This window comes from Cyprinus carpio, unplaced genomic scaffold, assembly GCF_018340385.1.
Source record: "Cyprinus carpio isolate SPL01 unplaced genomic scaffold, ASM1834038v1 S000000001, whole genome shotgun sequence".
Taxonomy (NCBI): Eukaryota; Metazoa; Chordata; class Actinopteri; order Cypriniformes; family Cyprinidae; genus Cyprinus; species Cyprinus carpio.
The window spans coordinates 1,421,758-1,443,403 of record NW_024872754.1 but is presented as its reverse complement, the minus strand read 5'-3'; the positions used below and the strand labels follow the sequence as shown (position 1 = coordinate 1,443,403).

The 21,646-nt window shown below is 40.0% G+C and overlaps 1 long non-coding RNA gene across 1 annotated transcript; it reads right to left on the bottom strand.

Moving 5' to 3' along the window:
• Positions 1-1,354: 1,354 nt before the first annotated feature.
• Positions 1,355-21,371, bottom strand: LOC122142546. The gene is made up of 3 exons (XR_006158664.1): positions 21,272-21,371; positions 20,063-20,205; positions 1,355-2,231 (listed from the first exon to the last, which is right to left on the bottom strand). It is a non-coding gene; the product is annotated as an uncharacterized LOC122142546 (long non-coding RNA).
• Between the last annotated feature and the right edge of the window lie 275 nt (positions 21,372-21,646).

The following is a 21,646-nucleotide window of genomic DNA, read 5'->3' as shown; positions in this document are numbered from 1 at the left end:
TTGTTCAGCTGTATTTGATTATGGTTGAAGCAAAACTCTGCAGGGCTGCTGCTCTCCAGGACAGACATTCGCCACCCCTAAAATAGTGTAACAATATTATACTTGCCACACAAGTACACACAGGTATTTCAGAAAAGTTGCTTCTCAAAGATGGATCAATACCAGCTCTTCGTGGTCCACCTTCATATCCATAACACAAGTATCGCACTTTATAAAGTATGTTTGCAAAAGCCTTTCTGAATATGCTTATGTGGCTAAAGTTGTAATTTTCTCTTACTGTATTCACAGAGACAAGATCTTGTGATTTTTAACCCCAAAATGCTCACTGCCTATAAAATTCAGAAGCACAATTTTATTACTTCTTAAAAATAAACTTATACAGCATGCTAACAAGCACATTCACAAAATATAACATGCTATACTTACATGTTCTGAATACGAAGTTGGACAAACAGTTGGTACTGATCCATCTTTGACAATTCTACTCACTTTGCAGGGGGCAGGTGTAAGGGTTTTACTGTGGTGTGAATTCTCATGTGGACTTCTAAGGTTTCCATGTTGAATGAAACGCTCTAAATGCTGTTGCCAGGTGTAAGGCCTCTATTCTGTGTGAATTCATGTGTGCCTGTTTAAGTTTCCTTTTTGAGTGAAACTTCATCTACACTTTGTTGGCATGACTAAGACTTTTCTCTATGTCCAAGTGTTAAGGCTTCCTTTATGACTGAAACTTTTTCCACACTGCTGGCAAATGAAGGGAGTCTCTCCAGTGTGTATTCTCATGTGGACTTTAAAGTTCCAATGTTGAGCAAAACTTTTTCCACACTGTTGGCAGGTGTAAGGCTTCTCTCCAGTGTGATTTCTCATGTGGTGGCTAAGGCTTCCCTGATGACTAAAACTTTTTCCACACAGTTGGCAAGTGTAGGGACTCTTTCTAGTGTGAATTCTCATTGACTTTGAGGTTTCCATGTTGAACAAAACTTTTTCCAGTGTTGGCAGGTGTAAGGTTTCTCTCCTGTGTGAATTCTCAAGTGGTGGCTAAGGCTTCCATAATGACTGAAACTTTTTCCACAATGGGCATGAAGGGACTCTCCAGTGTGTACCCTCATGTTGTCTTCAAGGTTCCAGTGTTGAGAAAACATTTTCCACACTGTTGGCAGGTGTAAGGCTTCTATCCAGTGTGAATTCTCATGTGGTGGCTAAGGTTTCCTTGTTGACTGAAACTTTCCACAGTTGGCAGGTATGGTTCTCTAGTGTGAATTTTTATATGCCTGTCACGACTTCCTTTATAAGTGAAACTTTTTCCACAGTGTTGGCAACTGAAAGGGGTCTCCCCAATGTGAATTCTCATGTGGTGGCTAAGGCTTCCTTGATGACGGAAACGTTTTCCACATTGTTGGCAGGTGAAGGGACTCTCTACAGTGTGTACTCTCATGTGGACTTTAAGGTTTGCATGCTGAGCAAAACTTTTTCCACAGTGTTGGCAGGTGTATGGCTTTTCACTAGTGTGAATTTTTATATGCCTGTCACGACTTCCTTTATAAGTGAAACTTTTCCCAGTGTTGGCAACTAAAGGGGGTCTCCCCAATGTGAATTCTCATGTGGTGGCTAAGGCTTCCTTGTTGACGGAAACTTTTTCCACATTGTTGGCAGGTGTAAGGCTTCTCTCCTGTGTGAATTCTCATGTGGTGGCTAAGGTTTCCTTGAAGACAGAAACTTTTTCCACACTGTTTGCAGGTGTAAGGCTTCTCTCCTGTGTGAATTCTCATGTGGTGGCTAAGGTTTGCTTGATGACAGAAACTTTTTCCACATTGTTGGCAGGTGTAGCTTTTCTCCAGTGTGAACTTTTATATGCCTGTCAAGACTTACTTTATAAGTGAAACTTTTTCCACATTGTTGGCAGGTGTACGGCTTTTCTCCAGTGTGAATTTTTATATGCCTGTTAAGACTTACTTTATAAGTGAAACTTTTTCCACAATGTTGGCATCTGAAAGGGGTGTCCTTAATGTGGACTTTAAGATTTCCTTGTTGATCATAACTCTTTCCAGACCGAAAGCAAGTGAAATCACTTCTAGTTTTTCCAGTCTTTTGAGCTTTTTTTCGTGTGGAAATCTTTTCAGCATGTGAACACCTAAAATATTTGTTTCCAGCTGTGAAATCATGCAGCTTATCATATTGATCTTTCTCTTCAATGTCATTGAGTACTTCTTTCTCTTTTTTCAACACAAGGTGGTCTAAGGTAAAAAAACAAACAAAAGTTATCCCCAGTTTAATGACACAATACAAAAAAACATCAAAATGTTTAGGTAATGCATCAAAATCAACAACATGTACAATATGCTTGATCCTGTACCAGAGGTGTCCAAACCTGCTCTGAAGGGACACTGTCCTACTTGTCCCAATACACCTGCCAGAAATTCTCAACTCAGGCCCTTGAAACCCCCTTTCCTTCAGAGTTTAGCTCCGACCCTAATCAAACACACCTGAACATGCTAATCAAGGTCTTCTGTATTATTTTGAAAGCTGAAGGTAGAAAGCTCTATTAGAAAGCTTGAGTTTGCAGAAAAGTGGACATTGAGGGCTAGAGTTGAAACACGCTGCTCTTTCTTTAGGCAACCCTCTACATTGTGAGTAAATCACTCGCATATGCAACTAAAACTTAACTCTGGGCAACTAAATGATGTCTTATATTAACCAACGACTAATAAATTCTTAGATTTTACTCGCCAGTGTGTGAGTTGGAGGCAATCTGAGTTGGTTAGTCAATCTCGCATCAGCTGACTCTCAGCTGATCCCCATCAACCTATAGGATACGACACCTACCTAATCATCCATATATAAGGTCCTTCAGTATTTTTAGTAGTTTTCACATTGCTCAATGGCTAATTAAATGGTGATTTCAGCAGGCAAAACACCATCATCACTTGGAATTGGGAATTTAGTAAGTGGAATTCGTTTCCCCAATGGACTCACCTCCGATTCATTCAAGTTCGTTAACTTGAACACGTGAATTCAACACATTTATCATAAGCTGCCTGATTCAGAAGTGATCGAGCTAGCACTACTTCATGCATCACTACATTATTGAAATGGACTCCACGAGTTATGTGACCGACTCAAGAACAAGTTCAGATGAGAACTTCATACCCACATAGCATACAGCTGCTATGTTTCATGTTTTTTTACTGCTCTCATGTTATTGGGTACATGCATGTTGCTATGGTTATCTGCGTTGCTTACACTGTTAGCAAATTGATGTAATTTTTCAAAATCAGAATCAGAATAAGCTTTATTGCCAGGTATGTTTACACATACGAGGAATTTGTTTTCGTGACATAAGCTTCCGCAGTGCAACAGAATGACAGCGACAGAATAAAAAATACAAATAAGTAGGTAACATTTACATTTACATTTAATCATTTAGCAGACGCTTTTATCCAAAGCGACTTACAAATGAGAACAATAGAAACAATCAGATCAACAAGAGAACAACAACGGTATACAACTGCTATGACAAGTCTCAGTTAGTCTAGTACAGAACACGTAGCCAGGGTTTTTTTGTTTTTTTTTTAATAATATGATAGACAAGAAAAAGAAAAGGTAAGTACTAGTATTAGTTGGTTAAGTGCAGGCAAAAAAGATGGGTCTTTAGATGTTTTTCGAATTGAGATCGGGAGCACATTCCACCAGCTGGGCGCAGTCCAGGAAAAAGTCCATGAGAGTGATTTTGAACCTCTTTGGGATGGCACCACAAGGCGTCGTTCACTTGCAGTGCGCAAACTTCTGGAGGACGCATAAGATTGAACTAATGAGCTTAGGTATGTTGGTGCCGTGCCAGTGGTCGTTTTGTAGGCAAGCATCAGTACCTTGAATTTAATGCGAGCGGCTACTGGTAACCAGTGTAACCTGATGAGGAGAGGAGTAACATGAGCTGTTTTTGGCTCATTGAAGACAACCCTCGCTGCTGCATTCTGGATCAGTTGCAGAAGCTTGATAGTACATGCAGGAAGGCCCGCCAGGAGAGCATTACAATAGACCAGTCTGGAGAGAACAAGAGCTTGGACAAGAAGTTGGGTGGCTTGCTCTGACAGGAACGGTCTAATCTTCCTAATGTTGTATAATGCAAAACTGCAGGACCAGGTCATTGTAGCAATATGGTCTGTGAAGCTTAACTGATGATCCATCACAACTCCTAGGTTTCTGGCTGTCCTGGAAGGAGTTATGGTTGACGAACCCAGCTGTATAGAGAAGTTGTGATGAAACGATGGGTTAGCTGGAACCACCAGCAGTTCAGTCTTAGTAAGGTTGAGCTGAAGGTGATGGTCATTCATCCAGCTAGAAATGTCACTCAGACAGGCTGAAATGCGAGCAACTACCATTGGGTCATCCGGTTGGAATGAGAAGTAGAGTTGAGTGTCATCAGCGTAGCAGTGATAGGAAAAGCCATGCTTCTGAATGACAGATCCTAATGACGTCATGTAGATGGAGAAGAGAAGTGGTCCAAGTACTGAGCCTTGAGGGAACCCCAGTAGCAAGTTGTTGTGACTTAGAAACTTCACCCCTCCAAGACACCATGAAGGATCTATCAGAAAGCTAGGAGTTAAGCCACTGGAGTGCGGTTCCAGAGATGCCCATCTTTCTGAGGGTGGACAGGAGAAACTGGTGATTAATGGTGTCAAAAGCAGCAGACAGGTCCAGCAAAATGAGTAATGAGGATTTTGAAGCTGCTCTTGCCAGTCGCAGGGCTTCAGTAACCGAGAGCAGGGCAGTCTCAGTTGAGTTGCCGCTTTTGAAGCCAGATTGGTTGCTGTCCAGAAGGTTGTTCTGTACAAGAAACATAGAGAGCTGGTTGAACACCGCTCGCTCAAGTGTTTTTGCAATGAATGGAAGAAGGGATACCGGTCTGTAGTTTTCTAGAAGTGCTGTATTTAGAGATGGTTTCTTCAGCAGTGGGCTTACCCGAGCTTGCTTAAATGCTGAGGGAAATGTTCCAGAGTGTAGAGAGGAGTTGATAATGTGAGTAAGTGAAGGTATGACTGAAGAAGAAATCGCTTGAAGGAGGTGAGTGGGGATCGGATCCAGTGGGCAAGTAGTAAGATGACTGGACAGGATAAGTTTGGAAACGTCCATCTCTGAGAGTGGAGAGAAGGAGGAGAGAGAGTGTGCATTAGTCGTTGTGAAGTTATCCGTGTGGAGAATTGGTCACTGATGGTTCTTGTCTTATTTGTGAAGAAAACTGCAAAGTCATCAGCTGTAAGAGTCGATGGAGGAGGAGGTGGAGGCGGATTAAGAAGAGAAGATAAGGTTTTGAAGAGTGTCCGAGCATCACAACAGTTTTTAATTTTGTCGTGGTTAGTATGATGTTTTAGCAGTGAAGACGTTTGCAGAGAAGGAAGAGAGGAGAGACTGATACACACTGAGGTCGGTAGAGGATAACTATATACAAATTGACAATTATATGTGCAGTAGGGCTGAGTGATATATCTAACGATATGATCATGCACATCTAGTCAGTAAATCTGGTTCCGTGATTAGCACTAAATCGCCATCACCTGATGAATCGCCTGCGATAATGAACGCGATATTGGGTAGCTTGTCAGTGATCTACAGCTCTGTCTATTAAGTGCCACTCCATTTGAAACCAGGTGATGGCGATTTAGCGCTAATCACGGAACCAGATTTACTGACTAGATGCGCATGATCATATCGTTAGATATATCGCCCAGCCCTAATGTGCAGGTATATTACAATAGGCAGTTTTGTATGTACAGGTATATTATGTGCAAATTTGAAGTGTAGACTAAGTATGTGTGTTAGATAAATAAGTGTATGTGTGTATAAATAGTGTTGTGTATTCCACAGTTATTGTCAAGTTTTCATTAGATGGATTGCCTGGGGGAAGAAACTGTTCCTGTGTCTGGTCGTTCTGGTGCTCAGAGCTCTGTAGCGTCAACCAGATGGCAACAGTTCAAAGAGGAAGTGTGCTGGATGTGAAGGGTCTTTGCCAGCCCTTTTTCTCACTCTGGATAAGTACAGTTCTTGAATAGAAGGGAGGGTTGTACCGATGATTCGCTCAGCAGTCCGGACTACACCCTCTGTAGTCCTTCTGAGGTCAAATTTGGTAGCTGAGCTGAACCAGACAGTCACTGAAGTGCAGAGGACGGATTCAATGATGGCGGAGTAGAACCTGTTTCAGCAGCTCTTGTGGTAGGTTGAATTTCCTCAGCTGGCGAAGGAAGTACAACATCTGCTGGGCCTTTTTCACAGTGGAGTCAATGTGAATGTCCCACATCAGGTCCTGAGAGATTGTGGTGCCCAGGAACCTGAATGACTCCACTGCAGTCACAGTGCTGTTCATGATGGTGAGTGGAGGGAGAGCAGGGGGTTTCTCCTGAAGTCCACGATCATCTCCACTGTTTTGAGTGTGTTGAGCTCCAGGTTGTTGAGACTGCACCAGACAGCCAGCTCTTTAACCTCCTGTCTGTAAGCAGACTCGTCACTGTCCTGAATGAGGCCGATGAGTGTGGTGTTGTCAGCAAACTTCAGGAGCTTGACAGAGGGGGGTCATTAGATGTGCAGTCGTTGGTGTAGAGGGAGAAGAGCAGTGGGGAGAGAACGCAGCCCTGAGGAGCTCCAGTGCTGGTTATACGGGTGCTAGATGTGTATTTTCCCAGCCTCACTAGCTGCTGCCTGTCTGTCAGGAAGCTGTTGGTCCACTGACAGACGAAGGTGGGCATGAAGAGCTAAGTTAGTTTGGGCAGGAGAAGGTTTGGGATGATAGTGTTAAAGGCCGAGCTGAAGTCCACAAACAGGATCCTCACATATGTCCCTGGTGTGTCTAGATGTTGTAGAACATAATGCAGTCCAATGTTTACTGCATCGTCCACAGGCCTGTTTGCTCTGTAGGCAAACTGAAGAGGATTCAGTAAGGGTCCAGTAATGTCCTTCAGGTGGGCCAGCACCAGTTTTTCAAATTACTTCATGACCACAGACGTTACAGCCCACAGGCGTTACTAGGCCACTAGCTGTAGTCATTTAGTGCTGTAATTTTGGATTTCTTTGGGATGGGGATGATGGTGGAGTGTTTGAAGCATGAAGGGACTTCGCACAGCTCCAGTGATCTGTGGAAGATCTGTGTGAAGATGGGGGCCAGCTGGTCAGCAGAGGATTTTCAGACAGACTGATGTAACACACAATCTGGGCCTGGTGCTGCTTTTTTCCTTTTTCTGCTGCCGGAAGACCTGGCGCACCTCATCTTCGCTGATCTGAATTGCAGGTATGGGGGAGAGGGGGGGTTGCAGGAGGTGTGAACAGTTGTGTGAAGAGGTGTTCAGGGCAGGTTGCAAGAGGTGTAAATGGTGTGAATGGTTGTATGGAGGGGTGTTCAGGGCAGGTGATGGGCGTTCTTTCAAACCTGCAGTAAAACTCGTTTAGATCATCTGCCAGTTGTTGATTCTCCACAGTGCTGGGGGATGGTGTCCTTGTAATTGGGTGATCTCCTTCAGACTTTTCCACACTGATGCTGAGTCGCTGGAAGTGAACTGAGTCCTTATTTTTTTCAGAATAATTCCTCTTTGCCACTCTGATCTCCTTTTCCAGTGTGTATTTAGCCTGTTTATACAAGACATTGTCCCCATTCCTGTAAGCATCTTCTTTGGCCTGACGGAGCTGTCTGAGTTTTGCAGTGAACCACGGCTTGTCATTGTTGCAAGTTAGATGAGTCCTGGTAGGAATACAGATATCTTCACAGAAACTCATATAAGATGTTACAGTCTCAGTGAGCTCATCCAGATCGGTGGCAGCAGCTTCAAAAACACTCCAATCAGTGGTCAAAACAAGATTGTAAATCCTGCTCTGCTTCATTAGTCCACCTTTTTACAGTCCTTAATACTTTTTACAGTTCTACAGTCCTTAGTTTCTGCCTGTAGGTCGGTATACGATGAACCAAACAGTGATCAGAGAGCCACAAAGCTGCCCGTGGGACAGATTGATATGCATCCTTTATTGTGGTGTAACAGTGATCCATTATATTACTGTCTCTGGTGGGACATGTGATGTGCTTTCTGTATTTGGGCAGTCCACGGGAGAGATTTGCATGATTAGAGTCACCAAGAATGATTAAAACAGAGTCCAGGTGTTGTTGCTCTGTGTCTGTGATCTGATCAGCGAGTTTCTGTAAAGCCAGGCTCACGTGCGCTTGCAGAGGGATGTAAACACTCACCAGAATGAACGAGTGAAACTCCCGTGGTGAACAGAACGGCTTGCAGTTAATGAAGAGTGTTTCTAGATCTGAACAGCACATCTTCTTTAACACTGTTACATCTGTATTCCACCTTTCGTTGATGTAACAGCATGTCCTGCCGCCGCGTGATTTCCCCGTGGATTCTGCATCGTGGTCTGCTCTGAACAGCTGAAAGCCCGGCAGATGGAGCACGCTGTCTGGAATGGCGTTGTTTAGCCAAGTTTCCATGAAACACAGAGCAGCAGAGTGTGAGAAATCCTTATTTGTCCGGGAGAGCAGAAGGAGTTTGTCCGTTTTGTTGGGTAGAGAGCGGAGATTTGCCGGGTAGAGAGCGGAGATTTGCCAGATGGATGCTAGGCAACAGCGTTCAAATTCGCGTTTTCTGAGTTTCACAAGCGCCCCAGCTCTCTTTCCTCGTCTTCGCGTCCTGAAGCGCGTGATCAGCGCAGCTGCTCCGCCGGCGAAAATGTCCAGCAAAACATCAGATTAGTCGAAAACCAGTAATATATCGGGAGATGTGTGGTGCCGAATGTCCAGCAATTCGTCCCTGGTGAAACTGATTGCAGGAATGTAACTAAAAGACAGGACAAACTAACAAAAACACAAAAACAAAAACAACTGCAGAGCACGTCACGGAGGCAGCCATCCTGTATCGGCGCCAGCAGGATAACTACAAACCCGATTCCAAAAAAGATGGGACACTGTACAAATTGTGAATAAAAACAGAATGCAATGATGTGGAAGTTTCCAAATTTTCAATATTTTATTCAGAATACAACATAGATGACATATAAAATGTTTAAACTGAGAAAATGTATCATTTTAGGGGAAAAATAAGTTGATTTTAAATTTCATGGCATCAACACATCTCAAAAAAGTTGGGACAAGGTAGTGCTGGGCGGTATACCGGTTTACATCGAAAACCGGTGTATATTTTCGTTACGATATTCATTTTTAATATACCGCCATACCGATGTATTTAATTACTAAGCATTCGGAGCGTTATGCTGTTTCAGATGGACCCTTTACAATGTTGCACTTCTAAGCAGCGACAGCGGTTAACACATTATCTCTCTTTACATTAAAATAATAACGTTTCACACATACTCCGTCTGCAGTGTGTATGTGTTGCGTATTTTTTTTTATACCAACCAATGTTAACGGATTTCAGCGTTCATACTGCACGAGGCTGTGGTCCATCAGTGCGTTCCAGGAGTGGTGCGTCTGCAGCAGTGCAGCGAACGTTTACGTACCGAGTCTATTTTTGCTGTGCTGCACGCGCTGAATTGTGAAAGCGCATTGTTCGCTGGAAAAATGAACATGGATTTACACGGGAATGCAGTCATTTCACAATAAACGTATACTAATTAAAGCCTAGTGTGTTTCACATGCAACACATGGGTTTTTGGCTAGGTTTAAAACAAGAAAAAGTGCACTTTTAGATAAACAAGGAAAACAATATATATAGTCACTTTTATGGAGGCAGAAAAACAAAGTTCATTAAGACCCGTGGGATTGTGTAGCGTATGAGGCCTGAACCAGATAAATTAAAGATTCGATCGGAAGCCTGGTTGAAACATGAGACGAATTCCACAGAAAGGCAGGATGTTGTAAATCAACTCCTAGCACCACAGTCTGAAGCAAGATAACTAACCAACTCTTTCAGAGAACAGCTTTAACAACATTCACACCATTAGAACAATTATTGACAATTTCAATTCGAAGAAGGAGATTGTCTAATTTGGGGCAAGTAATCGAAGACATGGACAGTCTGACCCTCACATGTAAAGCCATGAGAGTAAACAATATCGTTGGATTGACTTCCCAGTCCATTGTCCATATCAGTCCATTGCTTAACTCCATATCATTTATGTAACCCACACATTTGACTTTAATGTTTCTAATCACTTATTGTGTATGTCTTTTTAAATAACTCTTGAATAGCTTAAGGGATCATATTTCATGTTAGTATGTTGTGTGTGTTCGAATCTTCTTGCTTGAAAAACAGTTTCTGACCATCAGTTTATTTGTCAAATGTATCATATTCTTGTATAGGAATCATGTCCAAATTATACCCTGCAAGAGCAGGAAAATTCGGGACCCACGGTGCTTGATAGATAACATATGATTTATGAATGGGGGGGACAAACATCGCAACACCCCGAGAAAAGACAATATCCTAATTGGTCAAGACAACATTTGAGGTGTGGCCAAAAGGCCAGTTTAAATACTCAGGACACCATCAAATTTTGCTTTGCGCTTAAGAGCTGGTGATGCTGTTTGTTAACAGCAGCTGTTCATCACTAAAGCTCAATCAGCACTTAATTAATCACTTGATTACATAATTGCAAAGTTTTAAAACTTACATGGTTTAAGTAAAGGCAATCTGTTTACTCAAACGGTTTGAGTTACTGTGACTTTGTCAGGTTTTACAGTGCATAAAGCCCTTTCACGTGAGCGCACAGTTCGCTGCTCTGACTTTGATTCGAAAATGAATCGGATCACTGAATTTGAAGAACTGAATTGCCCCCAATCATAAAATAAAAGAATATGAGCACACACTTTTCTCTGATCGAGACGTGACCTTTTTTGAGTTGGGTAGCGGAACATGGACTGGCATTGGCATCAGTATGGGGAAAGCCCCACACACAGTTGGGACAATTGGCAATAACATGATAAAAGAAATTTCACAGGCAAAATATTAAGTGATGAATTAAGCAGCAATGCTTGTTTACAGGTTATTTCAAAAAAATCAACAATACAAAACACAAAAAATCAGCTTGAAATCACTGCATTTCGCCCGCAGAATCTAAAACAATCCAAAGGTAAAGTAAAAACAATATCTCACAAACAGTGCTGTTTTAATATTCAGACCAGCAGATTGTGCGTGTGTTATTGCTTTATTACAACAATCTTAAAGTTCAATAAGTTATGTATCAAATAACAATTTTAGACGAAACATTGTCAGTTATTTTTCTTTCATTTCACCTCATCAACAGTCTCTCAAGCGAAAAACAGAATCAACTGCATTCCTGAATGGATCGATTGAGTAAATGGTTGAACGAATCGCTCGTAAAAGCGCCAAGTCGCATATTTTAGTGTCCCTGATCCAGCATTTTGAAACGAATCATTTCGAATGAATGATTTCATGACTGCACGAACAAAAAATAAACGACTTTATTCAAACAATTCGTCTCCCAAATATGCGCAATCAGCCGCGTCACACTATAGTAGATGATCTGAATGAGAGTATCACCTATGTAAACAACATACGCTGTACATTGCTCACGTTGTTTATGCTTTGATCTGAATGTAAACAAGGTATCCGCGTACATATGTTGCAAAATTTTTACACATATGATATTCTGAGGAGAACGAATTGATAAAAAAACCCTATTATTTTTTTCTTCTTCGCACAAAAAAAAAAAGTATTCTCTTAGCTTCAAAATTAAAAATTACGGTAAAACTGAGCCCACAGGTCATCAACTACTATTTTTATCGATGTCCTTGCTATGTTTCTATGTGTTGATCGTGGTAATATCCTTGCTGTCAATGGAGGGTCACAGAGCTTTCGGATTTCATTAAAAATATCTTAATTTGTGTTCCAAAGACGATCAAAGGTCTTATAGTTTTGGAACGACATGAGGGAGAGTAATTAATGACATAATTTTAATTTTGAGGTGAACTATCCCTTTAATGGCAATGAGTCATAAATAAAACATCAAACTAAAAGTCAGAGGCAAAAACAAAATGACAGAAATTATATACAGAACACACCTTAAATCCGTTTCATCGAGTGTGTTTATTACTGAGCTTTATTTGCATATCTATCATCAGCCGACTTCACGAGACTTCATTTCGGTGAATTATTTCAAACACCTGTTCCTCCAGAGCTTATTTATACTGGGCATGGAACCAACACTACGTTAAACACACAGCGCATGCGCACAGGTGCATGCAGCCCTTAGAAAATACTGGTGCACATCTGCCGCAGCACACACGGCCACACACAGCATACATCAACACATACGGAACGAATTGCCAAATTGATTTGCCAAATTATTATTCATGTACTCTGGATAGTGTCAACAATATGCACGCTATCCCAGTAAACTTGGTTACATGTTAAAACACTTTCACAATATTAATAAAAAAATATCTAAAAAACACATAAAAATATATATATAAAAAATAATAATCACAACATTATAAAGAAATCCTTCTTGCGTGTCTTCTTTTCACAGGTGTTCCTTATTTCCAGAACACATTTTGGTATGAAAGTTGATCATGATTTATCAGTTAAAAACGTTCACGCACGCATTTAGTGAATGAGACCTGAAATTTATTATTTTTGCAATTCCATTTGGTGACACTAGAGGCACCAAAATTACACTTTTTCTGCTTTAAATACCAGCTTCTCTCACAGTTTAGGAAAATATTCATATATCAAATATTCAATCTGTTTATTCATTTTTCTACCCCTGAACCAAAAAACGAAAATTTAAGCTGAAGTCTCGTTTTTCGTTTTTTGAAGAAGAAAAAAAAATCATTTTTTTCATTTTTGTACTTTCAATATGAAATAAAAAAAAATGAATGAACGAATGATACACGGATTAATGTTACACATAAATTTGTTTAGACAACTTCTGCATTATTTATGACTTTATCCTAATTTAATGTGTGACGCGTTAATAACAAATGACCAAACATGAAGGAAGGCTCTTCACAGGTTCACATGAAGGCAGCGTTAGTATTTAGGTGCGTTCGACTTGAAGCACGGCTACAGACGGCGATCAATGAGAGTCTGGGATGGATTAATGCACGGGCCTACTGGGCGTTTGCCCAGGGCACTAGAACAGCAGGGGGCCCTGGCAAATCTACCGTATGATTTTTTTGTTTTTCAAATAATTATTTTAATTTAATTCAATAAAATGTCATTGAATACTGTGAAAGTGTGATTATTTTTGCAACTGAAGTATTAATTGTGGTAAAAAATAAATAAATAAATAGTTTTAAAAGGGGGGCATTGCTGCGCTGTTGAGAGGGACATCTAGAGGCGAGTAAAAATCAGTGTGTAATATAATGATGTCATGCGTAGAAGACAGTTAGTCAAAATGAGTTTAAAACAACCAAGTGGATCAACGAAAAGAAAATTTTAAAAATGCAAAGAAGCAAGAGAAGCTCAGCTCCATCACGAATCAGACCTCTGTGGCTCTCTCCGATGGCCACCGGAGGGCACCCTTACCTGAGTATTAACATTCACCCCGGACTCCATTTCCCATAATCCCATACTGGACTGATTACAGGCACAGGTGTTGCTCATCACGGGCTTTTTTAACCAGCGTTCACACTCACACACACTGCAAAGTCTTGTTTTGCCCCGGCTGACAGTTCTAAGCGTTTTCCCTGCCTTTCTGAGTGTGTTCCATGTATGACCCTGGACTGTTTGATTATTCTGATTCTCTGGCGCCTTACCCTTGTGATTTTGTTACCTGGAACTTTGATTGTTTGCTGGTTGCCCCGACTCCTGCCTGGTATTGTTTCTGTCTCCGCCTTGCCTAACAATGTTGATTGACCATTGCCTGTTGTTAACCTTGATTCACTCAATAAAGAGCTGCAAATGGATCCACAAGCTTCTGACCGATCATTACAAGCTTCTACAAAAGGTGCCGACAATCTCCAGCTTTTTTAAAAGCAATGCAACACACCTGATGACATCGTTCTTTCTGCTGCTTCAAGTGAAGATGGCGCTAGCACAAGTAACCGTGATAGCAGTGATTTTGAGCCGGCCTGTGAGCAGCCCAGTGGGCGCCGTCACCTCCGCCTCCTCCACAGCCACCACCATCACAAAAGTCTTCTTAATCAGGAGGATGATGAACATAGTAAGAATAAAAAAAGATGATGATCCCAGTTTTGGGAGACAAATAGGGACCCAGCATTGTGGGGAGATCTTAAAAGTGATTCGGTGAAAAGTATTCTAATTAACAGAGGGGCTGCCGCTTTCCATAACCAAAGCTCAAAATATAGATCAATTGCTTCAAAAATAGACATAGTATATCTTTTTGATATTGCGGCCAAATCTGTCTGACCTCTGCATTTCTTGAGAATGTGCTAATCTCCTTCCCTGATATTAATGATCTTTTCAGAAAAGAAGGAAGCAAACTCATTGCATTTCACTGGGAATCTGACTTGGGGGGTTTGTCAGTCTCTCAACAGTGGCAAAAAGAGTACGAGTGTTGTTTAAGTTACTGTTTATAAGGTTTGAAAAGAAAACTCTGTCTAGCTGTGGCTAGTTTCACATTAAAAGCATGAAGGCTGTCTTTATAGATGCTATAGTGAATTTCAAGTTTCGTCTTCCGCCACTTCCGCTCGGCTTTTCTGCATTGTCTTTTCATAGTCTGAACTGCTATTGATCTTCTCCAAACTGTTTGTTTTCTTACTGACTATTATTGGAGCAAATATCATCAATAACATTCTTAACTTTTGAGTTTAACGGAATCAAGGAGAATATCAACAGAGTCTGCAGAAATGCTTGGTGGTTAGAGATATAGCCTCCATAAACAGCACACTAGTGTTTCCCGTTAATACCAACATCTCCTTTCTTTCGAGGGGGACAGAGACAGATCTAGATTCAGTGGTAGCAGAGATCAATATATCAAAGAAAATACAGAAGTGATCAGATAGTGCTACTGTACATCCTTAATAACAATGGGTGAAATGTTTAGACCCCTACTGATGATTAGATCTAGAGTGTGTCCACCTTTGTGTGTGGGTCCATGCACATGCTGAATCAGGTTAAAAAGTGTTTAGAAACCGTTATCATTTCTTTTGCAGTTTTGTTTTCTGCATTATCTATATGTGAATATTTAAAATCCCCTGCAATAGCAAAACAGTCAAACCCTTGCTTGAGGAAAATCATTGATAAGGCATTTCTGTGACCTCTTCAACAAGGCTGGAGAGTATTTGGAGGCCTGCCTGTAAATAATGATAAACAGAATGGGTGGAGCAACCTTTCGGCACAATTCATAGATATTTCAAAAGAAAAAGTACTGACCAAATGACACTTGCTTGCATGGTAGACATCTTTTAAATCGAGCAGAGCTACACCTCCACCTCTCCTTTTACAGTCCTGCAGCAGACACTCTGAAAGTAAAAGTTTTAGGAGGGGCTGCTCATTGAGGGACTGTTGGCACTGCAGCTGTCTTCTAGCCATGTTTCGACACATTTAGTGACTGGAAGCTAGAGGTCGACCGGTGTATCGGTTTTGCCAATTAATCAGCACTGATAGTTGACTGCTGGAACAATCGGGTATCGGCAAAAATCCATGCAGATAGTTTTCCGGGTTGCATCTGTAGCTGGAGCGGCTGAGAAGGGTCTGTTTTCATTATACAGTGCGAGAGAGCGGCCCTCTAGTGGTTGAAATCACTGACAGCACGTGCTATTTGTTTAGACACATGACGCTTGACGCTGAACCAGTGTTGCCAACTTAGCGACTTTTCAGACCCCCTTAGCGACTTTTTTCCAAAAAATGCAGCTGACAGAAAATCCTGCTGCGCCACAGAGCACCATTCACATAGTTTTCCAATAAATTACATTATATTCAACCCGAATCATTGTTAATGTACATATTGAATTGTATATTGACCATTTTCATCGTCTGTCTTTCTGTGGCTCTAATAAAGTCTGTATGTTTCATTTATAGAGCTATAATACAGATCGCTCTTTCCGTTTGCTCCGTTTTTTTAAACACTTAACTTCAAACTTATCTATGCCTCATTGTTCATTCTTGAAGTAAACTTGTGTCTGTTTGGTGATTAAATAAACTGTTTTAGGCCGCTGCTTGAGTTGAATGCTACCCATCCGGAGTGTGTGTGGTACTGGTGAGTTCTCCTAGACTCAGCGCTGCTCTTTTATTTTGATTAAGAAATCATCAAGTGTTTCAAGAATAGAAAGCAGTTAAAGTGTGAGAGTATTACATTGTGCTGCGGTATAATAGTAGTGCCCTGAACAGAAAGTCATAAAAACAGAATTCACAGTTTAACAGTCATGAAAACAGAATTCACAGTTTAACGTGGAATGTCACAGAATTGGTCAAATTTTCGAATGAATTAATCAAAAAAGTAGGTCATTGGCACTTCAATCAAATCGCGATATGGACTAGTATCTGTAACTATTAAGCCTTTTAAAAGTTGATTTAAATATGAATCCTGCATGTTCTGCGTGACTCTAATGAATTGTGCAGATGCGAGGTCTCATTTATACTGAAGCGCATGTGACGCTCGTGGTGATTTCAGCTTCTGACGTCTCTCTTAATGAGGATGTAAACACATGAACAACATCCCCAGAACGGCTCTGAGAGAGCTTTCATGAGCTTTGACCGTTTGATTTGAGTAAAAAACTAGCCTCATATCACATACCACAGAACTGTAAAGGTATTCACTGCAACCCATCAAAATAAAAAGTCCGGTCTATTTTTTTCAGCAGAATGTACATAGACTACTACTACTACGACTACTACTAAAATGAAAAAAAAAAAAAACATTATTTTTTAAGGAATAACCACACAACATTTCTTTTTTTAACAGTAAATCCCTCTTGTTTGCCAAAAAAAGTTTGCTTAATTTTCAGTAATTAAAAGATAAATTAAATTAATGTTTCATTCATTTAATAACCAGAAAAAGAAAAAAATAAAACAAAAAATAATTAATTATAGAGAAAAAAAAAAACTCATACTCCTTCTTTAAGAAAAAAAAAATGAATAAATTAAGTTGTTTTATGCATTCATATATTTAGACATTAAAATATAAATATGGTGAGAAAAAAATTAAACATTTCATAGGGCCCTAAACGTAATTTTTGTTAAACCTTTATTAAATTGATGTGAAAATGTATTTTCATGGTTTTAATTAATTAGACTTGCTTTTTGATTAATAAACTTTAACTATTAAAAACGGAGTGGAGAAAAATTAAAAACGGAAAAAAAAAAAAAAAAAAAAAAAAAAAAAAAAAAAAAAAAAAAAAAAAAAAAAAACAGAATCCAAAAAAAAAATCAAACGGAAATAACGGAATTTGGAAAAAAATAAAACGGATTTTGTTGTAATTTCAACATTTACTATTACTATTATTATTATTACTACTACTAGTATGTACTAGTTCAGCACTTTTTTAGTTCTTTTGTTTTTTTAAATAAAGAACTATTTTAGTTTTTGTTCAGTATCCATTTTAAAAACTATCGGTTAATTAATCGGTATCGGCCAGTGTGGTCCAACCTAGCTATCGGTATCGTTAAAATCCACTATCAGTCAACCTCTACTGGAAGCACCCAGAATGAATTTCTGAACATGAGAGGAGCACTGGTAATATGTCTTGTATGCTAGCCTTATTGCATAGATCTAAAAACACTCCGTCGATGGACTCTGGTCAAACAAATAGCTGGAGAGAAGGAATACTGGAAACAGGTATTGAAGCATGTTGTGGCAGTGCTAAAATGTTTAGCCGAAAGAAGACTGGCATTCAGGGGGGAGGATGAGCTCCTTGGTTCGCCCTTACAATGGAAACTATCTAGGAATTTTAGAGCTAATTTCTCAGTTTGACCCATTTCTATTAGAGCATATTAAAACACACGGCCTGAAAGGACGGGGAAGCGTATCTTACTTGTCATCAAGTATATGTGAGGAGTTTATTGACGTAATGGGAGAAAAAACAAAACAAGTAATCGCTAATGCATTAAAGGTTGCCAGATATTTTTCAGTCATCATTGATTCAATGCCAGATTTGTCCCACACAGACCAGTTAACGTTCATCTTCCGATTTGTCAATGATGGACAAACTAGAAACTGAATTTATGTCGCAGTTCTGGAATACTATACTTGAACGATTCCACGCGACGAGTGTATGTTCGCAAAAAAGTGATATGGACCTTCTGACAGCGGTGCGACTGCTTGAATCATTGCATGAGTTTGTATCAGCTCAGCGCGAGCTATTTTAACACTTTGAGAGGAGCGCTTTAAGTGTGCCTGGTGTATGCCAGTCTTATAAGCATGAGGTACACCGAATCAAGAAAAGAAAAACTTTTGCTGACGAGACCACAGATGGTGATGTGGGTCTTAGTGGAAGCCATACATTTAAAGTGGACACATTTAATGTTACCATTGACAATCTTGTCAGTTGCCTTGATCACAGACTGGATGCCTATAAACACATCAATAGTCTCTTTGGTGTTCTATTCATGTCAGACGCAGAATACGACAGCAACATTACTACAGGAGCCCATAACCTTTCTTCTGCTTACTCTGATGACTTGAACAGCTGTCTTGCTGATGAGCTGATTCAGTTCAGATCTTTCATTTCAATGAAGCTGGACAGATCACCATCAAAGATGCTGAAAACAATTATAGATTATGGACTGCCGTCGGTTTTCCCGCAATGTGTATGTTGCCCTTAAGCTTTTTCTCACCCTGCCAGTCAGCAACTGTGAAGGAGAACGTTCATTTGCTCTCATGGCAAGAGAAAAAAAATGAACTAAGAAGCAAAATATGTCAAAGACGTCTCAATTTGCTGTCTTTAAGGGCCACTGAATGCGATCGTTGTGAGGGAACTGTATTTTGATGACGTTGTGGAGGAGTTTTCTCGGAGGAAATCAAGAAAGACATCCCTCAGCTAATGTAAAACCAACTTTTTTATTAAGTGAACTGCTTTTGGAACTGCTTGTTTTTGTAATGCATGGACTTTTAAATGCACGTCTGCTAAATGCAGAAATATAAATGCACATTATGCACGGACTGTTCCCCTGTAATATGATTAGGAGAGATCGGAAACTTTTTTAGATATTGATTAATACTAGTGAATACTAGTGATTAATACTAGTGAAAAAAAGTGTCAAAAAAATGTGCTGTCAGGGGGGCCTTTGAGACGCCTGTGCCCAGGGCACATCAAAGTCATAATCCGTCTCTGATGAGAGCAGCCGCTTGCAGTCGGGGGCAGAGTTGAAAACAGAGCCGTCAAGCCAGACACTTTCTGCTCCCGTTAGTGACACTCATGTGGTGTTTGCATACTTTATCCAACAGATGAAAAAGTGAAATAAAATGCAATATATTTGTCAAATACACAGACGTTTTAGAATCGTTTTCATGAGCAACAGAAAACAGTTTTTACAAAACTGCTTAATACAGCGCCATATTTTCAAGAATAAAGTTTTCAAACATAGTCATATACTATTTAAATACTAATAAAGTGGGGGTATTATATGCTTTTTATCAGTGTTGCATGATAAACGTGACTCAATACAAACAGTGCGACTACAGTAAAAAAAAGCTTCTACCGCTCTAAAAACAGATTTGTGGCCATAATTGGAACTGAAAAGGTACGAATAAACCCGAAACACACGTGATGGTTGTCATGCGGTGAATCTGGCCAATCGTGAAGCAGCTGTGTCGTCATCAGCGCTCCTGCAGCCGCACTGGAGAAACTGTGGCGGCTGAGTCAGCCGGCTGCTCTCGAAACACTCTCGCGGTACTTTGATGACACACATGTGGCGTCGGCGCCGTCTCAAGTCGGACAAAATTTCTAACCGGCATGCACTGCTTCAAGTCAAATTGTGATCGGTTTGCGCGCCGCTGCATGAAGTCGAACACACCTTTTGTCTGGTCATGTGATCTCAACATGTCTGTCCACATGCTTCGACCCGCTCCATGTTAAATAAAACCACTTTAATTACGATGCTCATATGACATTCTTCAAAAATAACTTTAATTTCTGGAGAGCTGGACATCTGAATACAGATTAAATAACTGAGTTTAGTTTAGAGCATAAAAACAAACTGACCTGTTTGTTCCTCAGGATCTTGTTTCAGACTGAACACTTCTTCAATCCTGATGTCTTCACTCTCCTCTTTAACAAACATCATCTTCATCAGTGTGTCACGTGGATCTCAGACGCTTCAGCAGGAGTTTTTTGGACACTCAGTTCTGTTTAAGATGAGAGTAACAGAAAGAGAAATAAACCCAGTCTTTGGGTGCGTCTCAATCAGCTCTAGTTCAGTATTCAGTGCACTGGTGAGGGAGTCAGAGTGAGAGCTCATGGACTTAAACAAAACTATAGAATACCAAGACATGTCACGTGTATAGTTTTGAATGGGAAAAAATGCAACGCTCAATACGGCCGCTCAATCGCAGGAAGCCCCGCCTTCTGAATGAATGAGCCAATCGCTAATCGGTAAAGTCAGCACTACAGCTACCGTTAGAAGCGTCCCGGTTGCTATAGAAACAGTCAGCGTTCTGAGACCTGCGCATGCGCACTGGCTGATCTAGCCTGAATAAGTTTTTTATAATGCTATTTGAGCAATATAAACCACATTTATGACACAGTTGTTATCAGATTTCTTTGGTAATTTCAAATATGAAATTTAATCGCAAGTGAACAGTTTTGGGGAAATTTGATGTTTCTCCATTCAAAGAGATAGGAGCTGCACTTGTATGCCCAAAGCGTTTCAAAGATGGCCACCGAGTGACATGACTTGTCTTAAAGGGACTTTGACTTAAATCACCTGATTACACACTCAAATCATTCATAAAATAACACTCCTTATAATGAAAGTTCACATTTAGGTAGTTATGATGTATATTAGTTATCTAATGATTTGCTGATCACATTTAATAAACTGCACTAAATGAAAATATTTTCTCTTGGTTTAAGTTTTCATTAAACGCGTTTGTGTCGAATTAAACGGTTCTGACCAGCACGTGACGTCAGCGACTCATTTTGTGAATCATTTGATTCAATTGACTCGGAGTCTAAAAAGCTGAGTTTCTCCATAAATACATGATAAACTGACTGATAGTCGGAGTGAGATGAGACTCACCTTTTGTGTTTATGTTACTCGAGTGTGGATGCTCTTTACTCACACACATATTGTTAATAACTTTTACATAAAACATTAATATGTTACAGTAAATATTACACAATTAATTCTGTACTGTTCGTAAAACTTTAAAGTTGAACAGTTTCTACACGTGAAATGCTTTAAACACAAACCTTTCTTGAATCGAATCACAGCAGATGCAGGAGCGCGGCGCATCCTCATGACGTCACATCACCACGCCAAAATAAAAGTCCTGCTCACACGCTGGTGTCTATAATGCATAGAAATGTACAGAAACATGATATATATACTAGATATATAGATATATATATAGTATAATATGATATATATATTATATATATATATATATATATATATATATATATATAAAAAAGAGTTGACAGAAATTCAGAATGTAATGTATTATTGAAAAATATAATGTATATGCGCCATTATGTGCTGAAAATGGTTAGGAAACTACAAGAGTGTGAGATTTTGTCTGACAAACTGTAATGTTTAGGTTAAGAAACTACATAAGATTAAAATGC